General features: G+C 41.8%; 1 non-coding gene across 1 annotated transcript; it reads left to right on the top strand.

Annotated features, from left to right (window-relative positions):
* Positions 1 to 4,478: 4,478 nt before the first annotated feature.
* LOC141609755 (small nucleolar RNA R71) lies at positions 4,479 to 4,585 on the top strand. The gene has a single exon (XR_012527669.1). It is a non-coding gene; the product is annotated as a small nucleolar RNA R71 (small nucleolar RNA).
* The last annotated feature ends 2,521 nt before the right edge of the window (positions 4,586 to 7,106 follow it).

A 7,106-nucleotide genomic window follows, 5' to 3' on the forward strand; every position in this document is an offset into this window, starting at 1 on the left:
ATGTAGTCGTTAAAATTGCTGAACCGTCAACTGTAGAGACTTATCAAATTGGACTCTCACGGGTCGCTCAGATCGCTCAAATAAAAACAGGTGAATATGTGTAAAGATAGAAAGAAGTAATTTGTAATGACTCTCATCTAACTACGACCTAGAAGAACATGCCTAGAGTCTAATATGAAAATGATCTCTACAACCGTACATATGCATTCCAACCAAACAAATGACCATGACACATGCCGAGGTATAAATATGGATATGTGAGGTAATGGGTAAGAAGAGGCAAAGATAATTATGGGAGTGTGGAGGTATAGGCGGCCAAGCTAGTACCCAAACAAAACCATATGATAACATCCACTTCCTTACTCATAATCAACAATAAAACCGGTGCTAATTAGAAGCACTAATCTCGCAATCCCCATAATAATCAATCAACCAACTCCCCATAAGATACAAATGAAACATGGGAGCAAAAATCGCCATTTAATAAGGACTTTGAATTATGCGAATTGATTTTCTTTTCCTTCTCGGGCTGCAGTCGATCGACCAATGAGGCTAGTCGATCGACCACATCTAAAGTACAACACACTCTTTTTCTCTTTTTTCGAATCATTTTTTCTCTCTTTTTTTTTCAATTCTTTTTCTCAATTCCATTTCTTTTCTCTCCTTCATTCCTTTTTCATCTTCCCAATCATCATCTCAAAATGAGCAAATGCCACCAAAAACGTAGTAACAATCCCAAGAACATAAACTACTAGCTTGACAAAAGCAGGCTAAATGTAGGATGTAGTAACGGGACAAAAAGGCTATTTTTGGCAGTGTGGAGTTTATGGGCAAAAAGAACAAAGGGAACCTCTTCCACATGTGTCAACTAACCGCAAACCGAATGCATACAGGTATTTAGCAGATTAAGTTCACATTTATGCACATTTATGTAGCATGTCTCATAAGGAGCAACTACTCATAATCTAGATAAACTGGTCATAGATGACACCAGTTATAAGGCTCTAAATCTCAGAATATGATGTAGTTTGCCAAAAATCAAAGTCAAGTCTCAAGTCCAGCAATATAAATTAACGAAAACTCGTAGATATGCATATGTGATTCTACTAATAACATGTCAATTACCAAGGCTCAAGCAAAACAGATGCAAATGCAATGTCATCATTGAAATACTACCGTTCCGACTCGACCTATATGCTAAAATAAACGTGCAATTTTTGGATTTTTCAAAATTTTCAATTTTGAATTTTTCAAATTTTTTTGAATTTTTCTGTATATATAAGGAAAAGTAAACAACAATGCAAGACAAAATGTAAACGTGAATGCAAGCAAATGAAATGCAACGCAAAATCCTTCCCCAAACCAAATCGCACAATGTCCCCATTGTGCAAAAATCATGTAATGAAGTAAAAAGGGAAATGGGAATTTGCGTTAAATAAATAAATAAGACGCGAAATAAGGACTCGGAAACTCACAAGACTTTAAGCGCAGCAAAAGGAAACCTCCCAAACCAAATATGTGAGCTAGGAGGTTTCAAAGAGCAGCAGTGCTACCAAAGGTACCTGAAAAGACAACAAATACCACGCGTAATCTCGAGAAAGCAAAATTGGGACGGTAAAATTATGTGCGGAAATGATAAAACAGAAGAAAACAGAAATTAAGCGAAGAATAAAGTGAAGGGAATACTCCCTTGACTCCGCAAATCGATCAAACACAGCAGGGGAATGATCGAAAACAGGTACAGCAGCGAGCAACGTTCGATCGACCACCTCACCCAGTCGATCGACCAGGATGTCAGGAACAGAAGCTCCTGGAACTGTGCAGCCAGTCGATCGACCATACAGACCAGCCGATCGACTGGAATAGCTGCTGCAACCTTCTGATTTCTTCGAATTAGCTCACTAACTTGAGCTAATATGGTCTATATACCTGTAAAAGCACATAATAACGCGCCCAAAATTGCGCAAAACCCAAAGTAACCGACTAAAGTATATAAAATCCTAAGCAAACTTATTAAAATGCGAAGTCTCGCGCACACGAAAAACGGTAAATTGTCTAACAAAACAATAAAATAAATGGTTTATGAAGCATTCGATCAACTAGTAGTTGATCAAGAACGGCCACGGGATGGCCCACTTGGTTGACTTCTGGCTACAAGAAGTAGCCTCAACAGTGCTCATATTCTCAGCTACACTCTTCTCAACTCCGACATCCGCGGAACTCAATGGATCGACGGCTTCAGCATCTCCCCAATCGATGACCTCGTCCGGCTCATCAAAGTCCAAGTCGGACTCTCTCACTTTGACTGGCTCATCTTCAAGCTCCTCATCAGTGCCATAGCTAAGACATCCTAGGCCGCCTCTTGAAACGATTGGCTCCCTAACAGCTGGAGCAACATGCGGCTCTTCCTTCCCCAAACCAGCTCCTGCAATATCAAAAATTGACGAATCTTCCTCCAATTTGCTCCCAATCTGGGGCGGAGGGGTTACAATAGGAATAGGTGTAGAGACATGCATATCAGGAAGCACAAAATAAGATTTCTTTTCAGAAACCGTATTACAAGTTATTGGCCACATGGGGTCTTTCTTCTTAGCTGTCTGGGCAAAGACAATGGAATGCTTCCCTACTTTGAAGGTCAAAGTCCCTGAACCAACATCTATAACTGCACCAGCAGTGTGCAGAAATGGTCGACCCAATATGATAGGAATGTGAGCATCCTCAGGCATATCTAGCACAACGAAGTCAACAGGGAAGAAAAACTTTCCTATTTGCATAGGAATGTCCACTAAGACTCCTATAGGCTGGACCGCAGAACGATCAGCCATCTGTACTGTCATGTTGGTAACCGCGAACCTAGTCAATTTGAGCTTCCTAGCAAGACTCAAGGGCATTACGCTAATACTGGCTCCTAGGTCACATAAGGCCTTCTCAATGGAAAAGGTGCCAATATTACATGGAACGGAAAAGCTACCTGGGTCTTCTAGCTTATGAGGTGCAGTATGGGTCAAATAAGAGCATGACTCCTCAGTTAGTACGATAATATGCACAGTTTCAAGTGACTTCTTTTTAGATAAAAGTTGCTTCATGAATTTCATATAAGCAGGCACTTGATTGACTAACTCAAGAAAAGGAACTTGTACGTTTAAGCTACGAATAACATTTTCAAACTTATTAAATGATACATGTTCCTTCGTCGGCACCAATCTCTCTGGATAGGGGGCTGTAAGAAGTAACTTAGCCCTCTCCTCTAAATCTCTCATGCCGGCATCGGTGGACTTAGGCTGAAAGTCAACAATCTTCTCCTTGTTGTTGCTTGACCCTTCTTCAGACCGTCTCAAAAAATGAACCATTAATCGACATCGAGTCATATTTCGGAACCGGGACTGACCCATCAGCATTCGGGTCTTGCCTTGATATTTTTGGAGCTGTAGTACCCCGAAACAAGTGGTCTCTCAAGTTATCAGGCATTAGAGGACGAAAAGAATCACCTTCAGCAGCCACTGTCGATCGATCGACCCGTAGGTCGATCGATCGATCGACTTCTACAGACCGAAAGCTACTGTTTGTCGCGGACTGGTCGATCGACTGGGTATGTCAGTCGATCGACTGATATACCTGGTAATCGTCTTTTTCTTTCCACTGTTCGTTCTAGCTTTCTTCTGACTCGGTTCCGCCTCATCTTTTTCAGCAATGTCCTCGACCATAGAGGGCCCATCAAGGGTAGACCCACTCCTCAAAGTAATGGCATTAAGGGTCTCCTTTTGGTCCGTTTGCGTCGGTAAATGTCCCGGAGCTCGAGTTGTATTCTTGCTAGCCAATTGAGCAATTTGGCTCTCCAACATCTTCATCCTGGCCTCTCTAGCTTGAGACTCTTTCAGCAACAAGTTTTTCAACTCATTGAAATCAGAACTTTGGGATTGTTGTTGCTGCTGAGGGACATACGGAGGCTTTTGGAACTGTTGTTGCTTATGAGGGGGCACAGAATTCTGCTGCTGCTGCTGTGGAGGTTGAGTCGGATTCAAGACATTTTGGTTACTCCACCTCAAGTTCGGATGGACATTCGGCTCATAATACGTGTTTGTCTGCCTATAATGTTGAAAGGCAGCACAAGACTCAAAGGGATTAGGACAATTGTCTGAAACATGTCCCTCAGCTCCACATCTTTGCAGACGAAATGACCGTCTGAAACAGCATTCACATGATAGATCCCTCCTTTTGAAGCTCCTCCCAACTCGTACTTATCAAATCTCGTCGTGAGAGCTTCTAATGCAGCTACAGAAGGAGATTCAGCACTCCTCCTTTGATTTCCCCTGGAATTCCCATACTCAGCTTTATGGGTGGCCAAGTCATCAATAATCTTCCACCCCTTAGTCTCTCCAACATTCTCCTGGAACCTACCACTAGCTGCAGCATCCAGGATAGCTCTCTGATCGTCATAGAGCCCATTATAAAACTAATTGCATAGGCTCCACTTCTCAAACCCATGGTGCGGAATGGTTCGCACCAGCTTCTTAAAACGCACCCACGCCTCATGAAAGTTCTCATCAGGACCCTGTTTAAAACTCGCAATCTGAGCTCTAATGGCATTAGTCTTCGAGGCAGAGAAGTATTTCTTGTAGAATGCTAGGGCCAAAGAATTCCAGTCAGTGATCCCATTAGCAGCTCGATCCAGGTCTCTATACCACTCCCTTGCAGCATCACGAAGGGAGAATATAAACATAGTCTCCTTCACCTGGTCCTGAGTCACACTGGTTGGTGGGGGTATGGAACAGCAATAATCAATGAATGTCTCCATATGCTTGGCTGCATCTTCATTTGCAGCTCCCCCGAATTGGTTTCTCTCAACCAAGTTGATATAAGAAGGCTTCGGTTCGAATTTTCTATCTGCTCCCGGTAATTCGAATTCCTTATATAGATTCGCAGCTGTCGGCTCCGAGTGACTGGCTATAGTTGCTTCTTCAGCCATCTCTAGAAAATCTGGAGAAGTGAAGGTCTCAGCTGATGAAGTAGAAATAGGAGATGAATGTGGATCCTCCTCAAACAGCTCGTTCTCGTAGTAACTAGACAGAGTACTCAGCTCTTCCTCTGTCGGCAATATCCTAGATGATCGTCTCAACTCGCGTAAGGTCTTCTCAATCTCGGGATTGAACGGTAGTAATTCACCACTCTGTGACCTGCGCATAAGAAGAAACTACAAAAAGAATATGAGAACAGTTTAAGGAACGAATGTTCCTTAAACTAAGAAACAGACTAAAATAAAACAACTAAAAATTAGAACAATTGCCTCCCCGGCAACGGCGCCAAAATTTGATGCCCGTCGTTGTGTGCACCAAAGATAAAATTTATAATTCCTAACTACAACTATAGATAGTGGTAGCAGGGTCGAACCACGGAGAGGCAGATGTAATTAATAGTTGTCTAATTTCAGTCTTAAAGTAACGGATGTGGGGGTTTGATTTGAATTGGTCTATAACTAATGGAAAATAAACGAGCTAATAAAAGAAATAGATTAAATCAAATAATAAAGAGGGGTACTAAGATGGTCGGTTCACTGTAGTTTCGGCGGCAGCAGCTAGGTAGGTCTAAAAACAAATCACGTGAGACGGGAAAATAAGAGGTCCTCTCGATCCACTCTTAACAAGTAGCATCTTTCGATCTCGCTACGGGTCCCTAATATCACTAATACTGACTCTCGTCCTGAAAAGTGACTAAAAACCTAAACTTTACCTATCTTTCGATCTTAGCATAGTTTAGTCATTTTAATTGGTAGTCTAACAACTTTCCCTATCTTTCGATCTAATGGGTCGGTCATATACTAAGCATTCAACTAGTCGCATACATTCGATTCGTCAAATGTAACAATTACAACAATTAAAACGAAACACAGCTCACGTGGCCAGTCGATCGACCAGGGAACCCAGTCGATCGACCGACGTGCGATTTAGGTCGTACCAATTTTAATGCCGCCTAACCTACAAATTCCCTACATCCTAGCACGATGAATTTAGCTACTCATACTAGGAATGATAACAACAATAAAATTAACGAAATTAACTACTGAATTCATGCTTGAAATAATAGAACAAAAGACTAGCATAAAACGATAAATTGGTTTCGGGAAACTAACTAGCAATTCTATACTATGAACGAAATATAACAATAAAACTGAAAAAATGAATAAAGAAATACCAAAGAGAAGAATTTCAGGAAGAAAATCAAAAGCACGAACGAAAGGAATTGTATTGAATGATTCAACTCAAAAACCAAACCCTAATTAATGATAAACTAAAACTGGATGAAAGCTGAATGAAAACTGAATGCCTAAAGCTTAATGTCAGGTTACGTTATATTGGAATATAACGTAACATTATTCGCAAAACCTAAAACACCTTGGGCTTCCTTATTCTCGATCTTTTTATTTGCGTCGAGTAGCGGCTTGGTCGATCGACCACCACATTCGGCGGTCGATCGACTGACTTGCAATGAGCAGGAGCTACTGGAACTCGTGGACTGGTCGATCGACCAGGAGTAGCGGTCGATCGACTAAAGTAGCTGATATTTGACTTCTATATTCTCGTGAATTTGTCTTTCGGGCCTCGAAATGCGCACCAAGCTCGTTCTTTAAGTAAATACTTCACGTCAAATGCAATGCAAGATACTCGGGGACGGATTTAGCTCAATTTCTACTCATTTCCGCATAAATCTGCAATATTACATAAAAATACGAAAGTAGGCGAAATGGGGCAAATAGTAGCATAAACTACACAAATGAGCTCTGAAATGCGTGTAAAATGGGGTGTAAAACATCATATTTAGGACACGCAACAAGTAGTATTTCTTGAGTTGGTCTAGGTTGGTCGGGTTTGTAAAATCCTCCCCGTCTAGGTCACTCAGTCTCACTGCGCCCCCCCGAAAGTATTTTCATGACAAGGTATGGCCCGGCCCAGTTGGGTTTGAATTTTCCCCTCGGATCGACGGGTAGCGGTGCTCGGACTGACTTGAGGACCAAGTCGCCCTCCTTAATGTTCCTGGGTTTGACCTTCTTGTTGAATGCCCGTTGTATACGTCGTTGGTATAGTTGGACGTTGTGCAAGGCGTTGAGTCGC

Source organism: Silene latifolia, chromosome 10 (assembly GCF_048544455.1).
Source record: "Silene latifolia isolate original U9 population chromosome 10, ASM4854445v1, whole genome shotgun sequence".
Lineage (NCBI taxonomy): Eukaryota > Viridiplantae > Streptophyta > Magnoliopsida > Caryophyllales > Caryophyllaceae > Silene > Silene latifolia.